Here is a 16,472-nt window from a genome sequence, read left to right on the forward strand (position 1 = left end):
ATCCTGCTCTTCTGCAGGATTTGAACCCCAAATCATCTACCTAACCCCATGGGCCATTACCAGCTGGGCTACTGAGGCAAGAAGGGTTGTTATTGGCAATACAGCCACAACACAGTTATTGGACTAATAAAAAATGGTAGTATTTTTTATGTACTAATCTTGTAAGCCAAAAGTATAAATAAATGTTATGGGCTATTTGAACCTGGGGACGTTTTCTACATGTGGATGTTTTTGGCAGGACCAAATATCGAGGACCATTTGGCCTGGAGCCGATATGCTCATGGTCATTTTTGACAGGACCAAATATCAAGGACCTTTTGGAGTGGATCAAATGTCTCCGTGGATGTTTTGAACAGGACCGAGTGTCCACTAATCTACTTTTGTGAGCTTCAAAATACACAATAATATATTAAAAATATGAGAAATACCATAGTGAAAACGTTGTTTACATTTATTTATGCAAATTAATGTTTTCCAAATCTGTCTGACTATGGAGAGTGTGTGTGTGTATGTATGTGCACAACACCTCTTGTATTTCGTAGAATTAACATTTCTCAGAATTCATTTTGAGACACATTGTTCTAAGGTATAACTGACTTTTATTTCTGCAAGTGGTATTATTGAGAATGCCTTATTCACCTGTACATGTTTATAAAAAAAACAAAACAGTCGAAGACTTATGATTCTTTCTGACACTGAGCAGATGGGAAGTTTATTCCCTTATTAGTGCCTGCAGGACTTGACAAGTAAACCTAATAGTTTGTTGCTTGTTCTTCTAAAGCCTTAAATTTAAATTCATAGATGACTCCAGGCCTTTTCACAAAAGGAGTAGCTATAGTCTTCCTAGCCATATGTCAAAATAATGGTTGTGTTTCTTTCACAAGCCTCTGAACATTAAGGAGCATGGATCACTTCTCTCCATTTCTTCCTCTATTATCTGATTTAGAAGGCTGATAGGTAATACTGGCCAAGAGAGTAGAACATTCTTTGTTTCTTTTAGCATGCAGAGTGGCTTTTTCCACAAAATATCTAACAATTGAAGCATGTGGAGAACTGTCACCAATTAAACCAGTTAAAAGGAATGGAATACAGAAAAGGAAACTGATGCTCTGTCAGAGGTGGGTTCTGTCTAATTAAAATAAACACAGATTATAAAGACAGGTAGACGATACAGCTGTCTAAGTGATTTGAAAGCCTTCCTCACTCTTAATTTCCCAGGAGCTGTAGAAATATTAAATTTTGAAAAATGATCCACTTCCCGATTCTCAATATCTTTTCTGTTAACATCATTGCCTATTTTTCTTCTAGAAAACATTATTTTTGTCAGTTATATTTGTACGCATTCAGAATTATAGGATCTAATAGCCTTTGGTATGTTCAAGGGTTCATTTTTCTACCTTTGAACATTTATAGTATGTGTCTGTGTGCGACATTTTTAGTCTATAGAAGGTACTTGGTGCACCTGTGACTTCATAAATGCTTTGCAGTAACTTTGTGGTCACTCAGGAAATTGAATCCAGTAGACAGGAATTTTTGAAAGCAATGGATATGCATCAAGTAGTGGTTGACTAGAGATGGGTTTAGGGTGTTTGCAAGGACTGAATTATGGAGGAGTATAAAATTTATACTGTAAACTCCAAGAAAGTATGGAAGGATGGTTAATAGGTGGGTGGCAGAATCAAGATTTGCATTTCTGAGCTATTGCTGCCAGGGCGAGGACTGGGAGACACAGTGGGTAAGGAGAGTTAGTCCAGTTTTCAAGGCAAAAGGTTATCAGTGTCTGGCAGTGGGAATGGAGAGGATGGAATAGATTCTAGAGCTCTTTTGAAAGTAGAGTGGATAAGATGTCGTGGCAGGATATAAAGAGTTGAGTAAAAGGAACAAATGTGATGTAACTTGAAGAGCTGGCAACATTTTCCTAGGTGAGAAATTTGGAAGCAGAGCATCTGTGGCATTTCTGAATATAAGGGCTTATTTAGACATGTCTAATTTGTGACACCTTTGGGAACTGACCAGTGGCGGTTGTCTCGCTAGTCGTACTTCATATGCTTGTGTAATGTTGAATTTTATAGATTGCATTCTATTAAACATATCAAATCTAATACTGCAGTTTTTCAAAAGATATATTAAAAATCTTCAGTTTACATGAAGTGGGCTAAATGTGTGCTATGGCTGTTTTCTCATCTGTCTTATTTAGAACTAGCCAAACTCCCTTTGTATTGCTCAGGAGAATTATTTACTGTAGTTAAATAAATAAATACTTTTTGTTTCCTATCCTGTCATCCTGTTCACAGTGCTCAAGTAATAGGATGTCCTTTTGCTGTTCAGTGCTTACAAATCCCAGGGAAAGCCCTGTTGGCTTTCTGTGTGGGCGTTCGCCGTTCTTTGTTATGTGGAGGGAAAGTGCCCAGTGAGACCCCTTCCTGATCCCCAGGATTGCTTACTGGTCCAGAGATGTCTGTGGAGAGAGTTCACAGTGCAAAGTGAAGATTTTACATTCCAAGCAGCATATTCAGAGCACCAGGTTCATGGTGCTTAGGCCCTCAGCATCTTTATCTGTGTTGTAATGAAGCCCAACTAATTTGGATTGTTCTATCTCCAGGAAGTGCAAAAAAGAGCTCACGTATTTTTATTTGTTGTAGTAACAAGCAGACAATGATTTTACCTTGATGTGTAGTTAGATTTTAGTTTATATATGCAGATAAATAGAACATAAATTCCTTCAGGACAGAGAATCTGTCTTGTTCATTATTGTATCACTCCTGTCTGGACATATCCCTGACACACAATAAAAATTGGTTAAATGAGTGAATTTTAGTTCCTGGAACAATGGTTTTGGTTTTTCTCTTATCTTAGTATTAGTCTCTGTCTGTGTGAACTGGCCGGGGTGGGTAGAGGAGAGGGCGGTGCAGCGGCAGTTGCCTCAGTTGTAGGGCTGCCGGTCGAGTTCCAGTGGGTGGACAGAAGCCTAGTGTCCAAGGTTACCTTAGACTACCTCCAGGCACTTTTGAGGAAATAGATTAGCTCCAGGAGTCCAGGATGAAGCAACAGGGAGCTTTAGCTTGTGGGTATGGCACAGCCGTGGAGAATCAGATAGCATTTAATAGGTAGACACCCGGGGCTTGCACAGGTGTTCTTTTTGAGGTCTGGGTCAGCCCATGCTAGGGAGTGGGATTTATTTATCAAGTTTCAGGTCTGGAGGGAAAGTGTGACAAAAGTACAGTATGATTCCAGGAACTCAGACACAGACACCAAGGTAGAAATGGTTACATACGAGGACCACAGGAGAGATGCGCAACTAGGAACGAGTGTCTACACCCTCTTACCAGAATGAGAAGAGGCTGCGACTCAGAGCGGTCAGCACTGGCCTTCAGCCAGTAAAAAGAGTGACCAGCATCACGGAATGAGAAATGGAAAAGCCTAGATGCTCTCTTCCCTAATGTGCTGGGGCTCTAGGCTGGGTGGTTGGGGATCTAATGTGAAGCCTGGAAATAAGGATGCGGTGATGCTCCGTGGGCGCACTTGTCACCAGCAGTCCCCCGCCTCCAATCTCTTCCCCCACGGCAGCTTTTTTTTTTCGTGCTCTTTACATCCTTTCTACCTCCTATCCTTTCCTCTTCTCTCTTTCAGCCTTCTCTTTCTCTTTTTCTCATCCTCCTTCCTTCCTCCCACCTGCAGAGTATGATTTTGTAAGTCTGATAAAAATTCTGTACCTAATATTTATAACATAGGAAAATAAAATCTAATATATAAGTAAGAATAGTGTAGGACAAATGTCTGGTCTTTCTTGGTGTTGAGGGGTCATAAAATTGAAAATAATGTATTTTTCTGCTATATTGATATAGTCTGTGAATACATTTAAGTTAGCCTTGAGTTACAAAAAAGTGTAAAGTGTTTTAAGCACAACAGAGAAAATACAGAAGCCATAGATAAATTATGTTTGCTTTATTGTTCTTGTGAAGAAAGAGAAAATCATAGCAGAGGTTTGTGTGTTTGCTTTTACTTTTGAATGAGCTGTAGAAGAACAGATGTCTACAAATGAGCATATTTTCTTTTTTGGAGACTATACTTTTTTCAGCGACTTGAGATGCATAACACATTTTTGTGGCCTTTTGTTTTTTCCTTTTCATTGGAATAGTATAATTCTTTGAGAGTGTATTAATTTGATGGAGTGGCAAAAATTAATTTTACAGTGTTGCGTATGATGAATTTGTGTTTGTTTGTGGTTTTAAGACTGATTCCTTGGGTGGATGTTAAGGAGACCAGACAGCAGAGATGATGTTAGGTTTCTTTTCTGCAAGGAAGAAGACTCGCTGAGGTTACCTCAATAAGGTTAAGCTTAGGGATGAAGACAGGAATCCTAAGCAGGTGGCCAGCCTTTAAGGGAACCCTGGGAAAAGGGCCTAAGATTCAGAAGTGGGGAGTGAGCAGTGCAGCTCCTCTGAACCAATTCCCTCTCTGCCCCCTAGTGACAAAGTTGATTCTCTGCCATTGGAATGACGTAGCTCCCTTCTGTCTGCTTTTCCTGCTGCTAACCAACATTCTGTCTATTCTAAATGTTTCTCTACCTTCTTCTGACTCAGTTTCTGATCACCCATAATTGTTATTCTTCATGACTTCTACTGCCTCATAACGTCTGTAATGCATCTTCTCCCTATGTGTCTTTTCTTCTGCTCCATTTACAAATAGTCTGATTCTCCTCCATGTCATAGTTCAGAATCTGGAACATGTTCTTGACCCAGGTAATCCACTGTTTCTTTGTTTAGGTGGAGCTGCTGCACTAGGTCACCTCTTGAGCCTTAGATAATCTAGTCTTAGCTTGGATGCTCACTTTAGTCTCCTCAGAGCAGAAGGGTTATGATGAGTGCCTCAAGGTAGATTATTCTTCCAGCAGGAGGATGAAGGCAGGACCCTCACAGGTGGAATTGATAGGCATGGCGGACATTTTTGGAGCAAGAGATGGCTAGTCTGAGTATAGTGAGAAATTACTTAGGCACAAGGAGCGGTGGTTGGAGGACCCACAGCGCCTTCCCAGTGACCTGCTTGTGGTTGGCCTTCCATGTATTTTTTCCTTGATGAAGCAATCAATTAATGAGAAGTAACTGTTTCTCGGTTATTTTTCTAGGCTTTTCTTGAATCTCACTGCATATGTTAATTGTCAGCTCCCTCATTTAATTCACAAATTTTCCTTCCAATTTAATTTTCATTAACTACTTCATGAGTTATTTCAATCCAAAGGTGGGGCTTAAAAATACTTTAACAACTTCTACAGGGAGTTAAACTTACTTAATAATGGTGACATCTGTAAGTCGGTAAGACTCTTTCAGTTGTCAAAAGTGATGAAGATTGCATCTCAGAGTGTTGTCTCCATCTTGAATACAATACTTCTCTGCAAAGTCCCTGAGCAAGTACTCAAAGACTACACAGGTAACATTGGCAAAAAGCAGAGGTAGGGTTTTTAAAATGTGAGATGAGGTTGTCCTTCAATCTGTCAAATGTGGTGCTACTTCTGTTTAACTAACTGTGTGTGTGTTGTTTTGTTTGATTTTTGCCAGGTGGAACTTGATGACCTATTGATAAGATTTTTCTCCTTTCTAGCGCTCTTTGCCTCCCCTGCTAAATCCTTCCCAAATATCTATTGAGCATTTACTATGTACCAGATACAAAGAAAGTGATGCCATTTCTGTCTAATTCAGACATTACAGTGAGCCTGTGATTGCTCTGCTTATAATTCAGCTGGCAAGATGCAAGTAGGTTGAATAGTATGGTTTCCTTGATTAGGCAGCAATTTTCATTGGTGTACAAGTATCTGATATATTCTTTCAGACTTCACACTGTGTCTGTTTTCTTATGTAGTCGGTTTTCTTGGCAGGTACTAATTGAAAAAAAAACTTCATCATTATTTCATTTGACAATAAGGAATTCACAGCTTAGAATAGTTTTCTCACAAGAGCATGCTTTAGCCACAATGGCTGAGGGTTTTTCTTTTCCAGTATTATCCATAAACACAGTTCACCCCCAAAAATGTGAAATAAAATGATAAATAGTACACGAGATTTTAGCATGCCAACTAAAGTGTTAGCCTCCAGTTGTGAAAAGGAAATTAAAAGAGTCGGAATTCCTGAGTTGTGGTCTTAGCTCTGTTGCTTTTAACTCATCTCTCAGTATTGATTCTCTTTTTGATAAAAGGAGGAAAACACAGCCCTACATATGGGACAAGGTTGTTTTGAAAATAAAATGTCATTATACAGGGAAAACATTTTAAAAAGTTAAAAAACCTTACAGATTCATCACCATCAGCAGCTGACTTAGTTTGAATAGATTACTATTTAGAAATTAAGAATTAAGTTAGATGCAGGTGCTTAATAGGATGACATCTGTTTTAGCATTAATAAAAGCAAGCTGTCATTTGTTTGCATGTCTGCCTCCTCAACTAGATTCGAAGCTCCGTTTCTTTATCTGTGGCCCCAGTGCACAGCACTGAGCAGGTGCTCTGGCTAACATGAGGACTTTCCTCTTACTAATAGATTCAGAGCATTATGAGGACTGGTCTTTGATCATTTTCTTCTTTGAACTTGGAAATTGGATATACTTGGTCTTACGTGATCTATTTTCTCTCGCTCAGTGTTGAATTCTTATGAAATGTCTTTGCAAAAGTTTACACGCAAGTGTGGACTCTGACATCACTTGTTGGAAAAAGGAAATTTGGTTGTAAATTTTACCTTTTCAGCACAAGTCATAACTTCTCCTGGAATGCATCCTTTTTGGCTGGTAACGTGATCTCATATTTGTATAGTACCTTTCACTTTTGAAGTGCTTTGCTATATAACTGCTTTGAAAATACCCCGGGAGAGAGAAGAATAGGTTTTGTTAGCATCATGTGGCAAGTGCTCTGTAGGTCACTTTGACCTAACTCACATATAAAATATTTAATTATCAAATGAAATTAGACTTGATCTAATTATGATGGCATTCCCACACTTTTCATTATTCTGATAAGTCTGTGAACAAAGAAAAGGCTTGCTAAACCATATCGTTGGATTTTGGCACCTTGGAGATTAGGCTCAAATGAGATGATCACAGTCTTGTTTGCTCCCAGATAGGAACTATCTTCATATATCACAGTGTAACTGAAGAATAACTGAAAAAGTTAGCGATATTTTTCATGTTTTGTCAAGATAGAAATGACTCCCTTCTGATGAGGAAAATGTGTAACAGAAAAGGCTGAAGAGAAAGATGTTCATAGCTTGGGTAAATATAATGCTTGTTCATTATAAGTATTTTAAATATTCATTTTATAGCATAGACTCTATCCTGTGGGATTGGGGGAAGGAATGATTCAAATATATATTTGTAATCCATGATTTCTTTCTTCAGTGATTATAGTTTACTGAATTCTGTTTGACATGAGGCTAAGGTCTAAAAGAGAGGGGGAGAAATGGAGAAGAAAATTCCAGAGAAGAATCAGGTGCCTTTGTGGAGCAATGCATATTGAGATAGCATATTATATTTGAGTCTATTTAAGAAAAAAGGAAAATGGTCATAATTTTTTTTCCAAGTGAACGATGAAGAAAATGAGCTTCAGTAAACTAAACTTTTATTTCTTTACAGCTGATACTTGGGGAGAAATTTTTTGGTGCCTTATAGGATTTTGTACATCCATTTTCAAAACGAAATTGTGAAATTGTAGACCTAAGTATCTGATATATTCTTAAGTCTTTTATAAAGTTGGGTTTATTTTTCCAGTTCTGTAAACACTGATAGTTCAAGTTTTTATTTTTGATAAGCCATTCAGATACCGCATGGTAGATAATCAAATCCTTATCAGACAGTGGAAAGCTATGAAAGGTCCAGGTGTCAAAGCAAACAATTGCTCTAGAAACTTGTATGACCAGTTAGTAAGGCAGGAAAGATTTACTTACCTGTTATCTTTGTGAAGAGCTTCAAAGAAACAAGAAAACACCTTTTTAGTAGAATCAGGTTGGAATAATTCTAGTCAGCTGCTGATCAGTCCTTTATTTGCTTTCATGTAAAACATAACGTTAATTCATCAGGAATGAAGAGAGATTATTCATCTTGTGTAGTTTTTAAATTAGTAAATGCTCCACATCGCCTATCACATATCATCCTTATAAAGTTGTTTATATCCATCCTGAATCTGTTTACAGTTGTTTAAACTGATCACATTTATACCGTCTTCAACAGAAGTGAAGATGTGATTAATATAATACTCCAACCTAAATTTGATGAAAGACTATATTGCATGTTTTCTTAAGAAAAAACAAACATTTTAAAGTATATAGGTTCTGCCCTCCTAATTCTGAAAAATCTGCCGAGACTCATCTGAACTTCCATGTCTTTTTTCAGTTTCTAACCATAACAGATATCTTCAAGACACCAAAAGACTTGCTGAATAACAATTTTGTAGACAATTGTAACTTTTTTCAGTATATCAATCAATCATTTTAGCTCATTATTATTTTATGTTGTTGGCTTAATTTAGCAAAAATCACATAAAAATTCAATAAAATGTATATTATGTATTAGCAAATAACATATATTTGAGAGTGATTATTTGGTTGTATTTGATTTACTTAGCTCAGTTAAGCAAAACAAAATATGTATTGGTTATCATAATAGAAAGTTCTAGAGTGATGCTTCAGGCATGGCTGAATCCAGGCACTCATATTTATTTCTCTCTCATAGCTCTGTTTCCCACTGAGTTGGATTCATTTGAAGGCAGGAAACCTGAGGAGCGAATAGCTACTAGACTTTCAGTCCTTCAGTTTGTCACCTCAAGTGGAAGGGGATCCTGCCTTCAAAACAGTTTTAGAAAAAGGTGCTGATTTGATTTTCCTTGTTTTAACTTAATCCATATTTCCGTTCTTGAGTGAATAATTATGACTATGGTCATGGTGCTCTCATCGGCCAGTCTTGCAACTGGCACTGAGTCACCTCCAGGCAAACATGAACTGTCAGGGGGCAGGGAAGAGCTACAGGTCTGCAAAGGAAACTCAAGGTGCTATTATGAGAATGTAGTTTTGTTTTTGTTTTTTTTTTTTTCGTGGGCAGGTGGCAGTAGTGGTATAAAAGCATAATGTATGTATATACTAAATTAAATGAAGATTGAAATGTATACTGTTATGTGAAAATACCATTGAGCAAAAAAGGGCAGCAGTTTAACATGGCATATTAATATTTTATATGAGAATAACATAAAGAATGATCGTGCAATCTTGATACTGAAAATGTTTGTTTGCTGGAGAAAAGCCTTGAAACGTAACCAATCATCTTATAAAATACTTGCGATGATAGCATCTCTGAGATTATTTCCTCATCTGTGAAATAATAATTATTGGTTAACAGTAGATACTTTTATACACTTTTTTGTGTTGAATTATTTTGAAACAGAAGGTATTGCAGATTTTATTGAACAGTGTTTGTATAATTTAAGTTAATTATATCCAATTATGGTGATATTGCAATTAGTTTAGAATAGAGACAAGGATTAGTAAAACTTCCCTCCCCACCCCCTGCCTTAACTGTGGGAAACTGGAACACTGAATTACGGCTCACTGAAATTTGCCTTTAAATTCATTACTCATTTCATGGATATTAACATGAATAAAATTAAACTCCACAGGACTGGAAAAATTAAACTAATGACTTTTTATGTAATCCAAGTTAATGAATGCTTTCTGGCCCAATTTTTCATTAAGGAGTCCTCCACAGTTTCTTGATTTCTTTCATTTGAACAGCTTCTATTGTGTGGCCATTTACAAAAAAGCTTAATAAGAACATTTATTGAATAGGTGCTTTATTTCCATACGCAGTGAAATATATTTAGGTAGTTTTACAGCTTTTGGTGGTAATATAAAATCTTTTAAAAATGAAGGGTGGCTTTTAGCATAAGTGTTTTATAAATATTTTCTTTCATCACCTGAATATGTTTCGATATATTAAAATACTACAGTAATGTATACTGACTCGTAATTTTTGTCTTCTGAGATGAAGTAAGGAGGGAAAGAAGAACAGAAAGAAAGAAGGAAGAAAGGAAAGAAGGAAGGAAGGAAAATATGGGGAATATTTGGAAAAGTTAGATGTAATTCTAGTTCTGTTACCAAAGAAGTTGGTGTTAAAATCCATATTTGCAGTGTTTTGGAAATAGTCCTAATGTTAGAAGATAAACTAAATAAGATAATTAATTAAAAAATGTAACCTAATTTTAAATTATACCTAATTTAAATCTATAAAATATATTAGACAAGTAAAATTTTAACCATTAATTAAATAAAATTCTTTGACACCTTTGATAATGACTTAGTTACTTTAATGTCTTTGTATTAATTCATAGCTAAGGTCTTAATGTAAGGGTTAGCAACTTACCTTATTTTGTAGATAAAATATATAACTGGCATTAAGGAAAACCAGCCTTTCCTAATCTAATGAAGGAAGTGAGTGAGTGAATATAATCATTTGGGAGAAGAGCAATGAAGGCAGAAGGAATAAAAAGTTCAGAGGTCCTGAGACATAATGTTTGTATCAGAATCTCAGAAAACCCCATTAAAATGTCATAAAAATAAAAAAGCACACGAAAAGGAAAATAAAAATTATAAAATCAGTATTTTATAAATTAAACACATAAAAGTTGTGCTTTACTTTCTGTTAAAGAAGTATACATTTCAGAAAAAGAGACAAATTTTTGACAATCAACTTGTCAAAAGATTAGAAAAGATCGTTGCTGGCAACTGTGGTTGAAATTAGCATTATCATCTGCTATAGAAAATCTTTGTTGGTATATCTTTCTGGAAAACAACTTGGTGATATGTATGAAAGTGCTTAAAAGATCAAATACTTTTTGACCTAGTAATTTCACTTCTAGGAAGCCATAATAAAGGAATACTTTGAGATGAACACAAATATTTGTGTACAAAGATATATGTTACAGTTGCCATTATGATATGAAAGCATGGAACTTTTAAACAATCCAACAGAAGTAATAATAATTATTGTGCATTCTAAGTCCTATTTTTATGTACCAGGCACTGTGATTGCTGTGTGTGGATTGTCTCATTTATTTCTTTCTAAATTTGTATGATGTGTAGTTAGTGTTTATTTGTTAATTTCCCTACCGCTGTGTTTGTAATACGCCAGATTTTCGTTGGTGGAACTCACCTGTCATCATGTGGAGTAGTCATGTGATTTAGGAGAATTGACCATATCTGTATCTCTTGGCCTAAGCCAATCAGCAATTCTATGCCCCCAGTGATTGTTTAGGAAGGTACATGTCACCTTATTGGCCTAGACAGAGTAAATCCCAGGATTTTGCATTACTGATGGGGAAATGCTTTTTCTCCCTTAACTCTCACTCTTGTTTTTGCTCGGGCTCTCTTGCTCTTTCTCACCCCCTAACTCTCTTGCTCTTTCTTCTTTCTTTTTCCCTATCCTTTCTCCAAACATTGCTGAAATTTCCATTCTTTTCTGTGGTCAGATTTACTTTCTTCTTTAAATTCCCATTGCATTAAAAATGTTCCTTTACCCTGGTATGAATTTCACTCTGCCGTACATCGTTCATTAACTCAAGTAAATTGTTAACCTGTGGCCAGTTGTCACTACTTTAGATCCATCTCAGTGCCTAGACTGTGTTTTCCATAAAAAGCTCTCAATATTTGAGAGATCAGAGTTTGTGAAGAGTTAATGTTAAAAAAAGAACAAAGACTCTACCATAACCTATTTAAGCTGAAAAGTATAATAACCAAAAGTTACACAGAAAGTGACTTGTGTTTTTCACTGATTTTAGCAAGAAGAGTGAATGACTTGCTAATTGTTCTCCTACTTCTTCTAATTAGGAAAATTTCCTTCTGGTGACAGCTTCAAAGCACTGCTAAAAGTTTCATGTCAAATGTAGAGAAAAGAACTAGACTGAATTTATTTTTAAATTGGTAAATTTAAAATTTTTATTAATTCTGAAATGGTGTGTCATGTCTCATCCACTATCACTTTTTTCTTTACCATACTGAGAGCTGAGGGTGGGGAACTTAGAATGCATATAAACAGTAACAGATGGTGTGAATTCTTGGTCCAGACTGACATCTCTGAGAATAGGAAAGCCCAGGATCAGAGTGGTCTTGGTCTTGCTTTATTCCTACATAAATTAAATTCAGAGGACCATTCTAATTTTACATCTTACAAGTATGAATGCCTGGAGTCTATTTCTATTTTGCATTACTATTTAACAAATATACACAGATTTCTAAGAAGTAATTTGCTTGTCTCACCTTCTCTCATTGCCTTTTCAGAGCCATATTTACCCCATAATCTTCCTAAAATACATATCTTATTGCACCGCTTCCCAGTTTTATCATACTTCTATTGCCTTTAGGGTCAAATCCAAATTTCATAGCATGACAGTCAGGAGTCTTCTTGATATGGCTTTACTTTACCACTAAAATTTCTTATACGACAGTCTCCTGTAAGCATCCTGTTTTCAAATCGTATATACCTAACTACTTGCCCATCCTTGAAAGTGGTATGTTCTTTCTTATTCCTGTGCCTTTGCTTATGATGTTCCCTCTACCAACTGTGGCCTTTTCCAGTTTCTTCAGTGGACAACTTCTAAACTAAAGGTTCACAGATTCCATCTTTTCTAAGGAAGACTTAACTGAACCTTCTCTGTATTTCTTCAGCACCTGACTTTGCCATTGACAAAGTCTTTATCACATTGACAAATGTAAAGGAGTAGATAGACTTATTTTCCTCTCCCTAATGACTAGTACAATTGGGCATTCAGTAGGTGCTCAATGAATATTTGTTTAATGAACTAAATTAATTTTCCAACTTTACCTTCCTTAGAGCACAGGGGTATAGTTACATACGCCGCTGCTGTAGTATGAGAAGACTCGAATGTACAGGAAATGATTGCCCCAAGCCATTTATGACAATCATCCCAAGTCACTGTGTGTGTACTCTTTGTCTGTCTAGAGGATTAGGGTGAAGCATTTGAGAACCATCTTTAAGAAAAGTTGCTAAAGCGTTTGGATTAAGATGTTAAGGCATACTAAGGCCTTTGGATTTTGTCCAGAGGGAGGTATGGCCAGATTACTTGTTAGCGAAAACATGTCTGACTACTGATGGGTTGATGAGGCTGTAAACTGGGAGAGGAAACAAAATGGAGTCTTTTATATTAAGTAGAATTGAATTTATTCTGAGTTATTTGCACAAAGATGGTAAGGGAAATAAGAGGGATTGATAACGCCAAGTTTCTGGCTTGAGCAACTAGAATGAAAAGGTACTGTTTACTTAATTAAATCACTGGACAAAGTAAAATAAAAGGAAAAGAAAAAAGGAAATCATGGGACAAGGATCTGATTTTGAATACTTTGAATTTAGATGCCTGTGGGAGATAAAAAATGAATATCCAGGAAAACATTTTTTTGCAACCTTTTGCAAATTAGATTGAAATATTGCTAAATTCTTGGAGCTAGCCATAAAAAGAAAAATAAGTAGTAAAACATGATTTTGAAAAGTTTTAAGATCATGATAATGATAGTCGCTATTTCATTTGATGACAGGTAGAAATACCTTTTAGCCTGGCTTGTTTGTTTAGGTTGGTTTTATTGTGTGTGGAATATTTAAAGATAGAAATATTGGGCTGGCCTGGTGGCACAGTGGTTAAGTTTGCACGTTCTGTTTCGGCAGCCGGGGGTCGCCGGTTTGGATCCCAGATGTGGACATGGCACCATCTGGCAAGCCATGCTGTGGTAGGCATCCCACATATAAAGTGGAGGAGGATAGGCATGGATGTTAGCTCAGGGCCCATCTTCCTCAGCAAAAAGGAGGATGATTGGTGGCAGATGTCAGCTCAGGGCTAAGCTTCCTCAAAAAAAATAAAATAAATTAAAAAATAAAGATATAAGTGTTGCATTAAAAAATTGAAGCATCTAGTCATATTGCAATGTTAATAATGTTTTCCTTAAACTAATGCTGTTAGGTAAAATGAAGCTTTTGGTAAAGAAATGGTTGGCTTCATTTAATTTCATACACATCTTCAAATTTCATGACTATATGAAATAAATGGAGGCAAAACTATAAAATTGAGTGTATTATGTTTATGCTCAAATTTTAAGAATCATTCAAATCGGAAATCAAGATTTTATATTTTAAAATAAAAATATGTTCAAAAGAGCAGCTTAGAAGCACATCTCATTTTTCGCAAGAATATTAAAATGCTCTTTATATGAACAAATCTAATCATATCAGACATGGAATAATAGATGCACTTCAGAGTATCTGTCATTTTCCTGCAAGAAGAAAGATAGAAGTAGGCATATGTTCATTCTTGTTTTTTGATGTGGATATTTTTGTGCTCCTCTGTATTCTGTCACATCGCATAGAATATTCTAGGTTGAAAAGTCTTTCCCACAGTAAGACTGGATTTCGGTCAATCTGAGGTCGAAATAAAAGCTGTGGTGATGTTAAGTTGAATTAACCGTTTTAAGGAAAATATTTATTTTGCTGCAATATTTTGGAATGAGATTTTTTTGAACAGTTACTTACGTTTGTTATCTTGGGTGATTTCTTTCTTATTTCTTTTCATAAGACCAATATTTGCACAAAATAGGGAAATTACCATTAGGCTAAAAGAGAATTAATTTTGTCTCTCCTTTACCCCTCTCCATGAGATAAAAAAGAAAAAAAATCATCTGGTTAATCACTTTAGAAATCATGACATAGTTTCACGGTTACCTTTTGCTGTGTTATGTTTGAAATTTCCTGTCCAGGATGAAAAAATCTAGTTCTCAAGCTGGAAGTATGTGATAATGCAGCCTTTACATTTTGAGGAAAAGTAAAATGAATTGTATGATTTGTATACCCTAAGATTCAGTAAGTGCTAAGAGAATACCATACGATTTAATAAATAATAGCATCACTGGGCAGAGAAACATTTTTTCACTAAAATTATAAAATATCTATAAATGACCTTAAATTCATACCCTGCTTATATTTTAATTCAAATGTGAAAATTGTTACCTTCTGTGGCAGATGCTGTTGATGATCTGCCTATAACCCTCTCCCTTAGCATTTCCCAAATAAACTCACTTACTTGAATTATTACCTCGGAATTTGCCTGTGGGGCCACCTTAACTAAGATCCCTTCTTTCTTTCTCTCTAAAGTTATGTTAGAAGATGAAAGAGAATAGGGTGAACGTATAGATAGGCAGGCCTCCAATGAAACTTGTGGCTAAGATGGAAAAAGATAGTTTTCAGAATAGTCGGATGACTTAGATACAGACAGAGAGGCCAAAATAAAATATTTGAGATCTGTCTTTACTTATAATTTGGGAAGTCAAAAATACAGGTCTGGCTTTACCAACGGTCTGGATCAAAGTTATGAAGGGAGGCAGAAAAAAAAAGAGTCAGATATGTTTTTGTATTTTTGCCAAAAAAAAGAGCTGTTTTTGCTGTTTTGGCAAGAAGAAATACTCTACTGTGAATTTTTTTGCTACTGTTTGTATCTATGTCAGAGGTATGTTTGAAATGACTGAACAAGGGAAGGCGTAATTTGTGTTGTTGCATCTGGAAGGACTTTTTCCTTTTGTCTGTTGGAATAAAATGTGAAAATCTCAACCAGCTGCTGTGTCTGTTCTGGTTTATCAAGAGGATGAATGGAAGGTTAAGCTACCTCAATGCTTCTCTATAGCAGTCCAAGTGGAATGAAAGTTAAACAGATGGGTGCTTTCTAAAATTCCGTTTTATCTTAATCAGGTACAAAGTATGCGCTTGGTTGGTCTAACTGGCTAATAAGGAAGGCGATAGCTGGGGCTGGCTGTTGTGCAGACCAAGGGAGAAAGGGGTAAATTGTCAACCAACCATCACTGTGTTTTAATAGTAACATATCCATGAGTTAAAACATTTAACTTATCTAGCACTCTTGCGATTTCCCCTTATCTAGCAATCTGTTACTCTACCTTTTCAAAAAAAATTACGTTTCATCATTGTTTTCCTGTTATTGGCTAGCTTTCTTGAACTTGCACAAAAAAATACTTAGAATTTTAGAGTATGGATTGTAACCTCTAAATTAAAATACACACAAATGTAATTATTGATTAATTCCACTAAGTCCAATTTTACGTTTCTTTTTAGTTCCATGTGATTCCATCTGGTATACATAGGAGAGAAAGTGATTGAAGGAGAACTCAGATGGCAACTGTATGATTGAAACTATCCAAAGCCAAGCGTCTGTATGTTCTTTCAGCTGTATTTGAGCATACCCAGGTAAGAGTAAATGGTTGTTTGTTTATGTACTTTCCACAATTTCGAAAAAAGATTTTAAATTATAAAAGCGGTTTTTGTTTTGTACCAGGTATTAAAAAACATATAAAACGGTAAAATACATAAAACAGAATAAAATTAAAATAACAAATGAGCCTGTTTTCTAAAAATAACTTCTATCATTTTGTTCTATATCACTT

The 16,472-nt window shown here is 35.8% G+C and overlaps 1 protein-coding gene across 9 annotated transcripts in view; it reads left to right on the forward strand.

Annotated features, from left to right (window-relative positions):
• GULP1 (GULP PTB domain containing engulfment adaptor 1) overlaps positions 1-16,472 on the forward strand; it is a 271,062-nt gene that overhangs the window by 73,279 nt on the left and 181,311 nt on the right. For 7 of the 9 annotated variants that reach the window (XM_070508229.1, XM_070508227.1, XM_070508230.1 and 4 more), the window contains exon 2: positions 16,144-16,275. The gene's annotated coding sequence lies outside the window, so the exon portion shown is untranslated. Of the gene's footprint in view, positions 1-8,706; positions 8,840-16,143; positions 16,276-16,472 lie in introns of all 9 variants that reach the window. The other 2 variants (XM_070508232.1, XM_044768588.2) reach the window with 1 other exon arrangement.

This window comes from Equus asinus, chromosome 4 (genome assembly GCF_041296235.1).
Source record: "Equus asinus isolate D_3611 breed Donkey chromosome 4, EquAss-T2T_v2, whole genome shotgun sequence".
Taxonomy (NCBI): domain Eukaryota; kingdom Metazoa; phylum Chordata; class Mammalia; order Perissodactyla; family Equidae; genus Equus; species Equus asinus.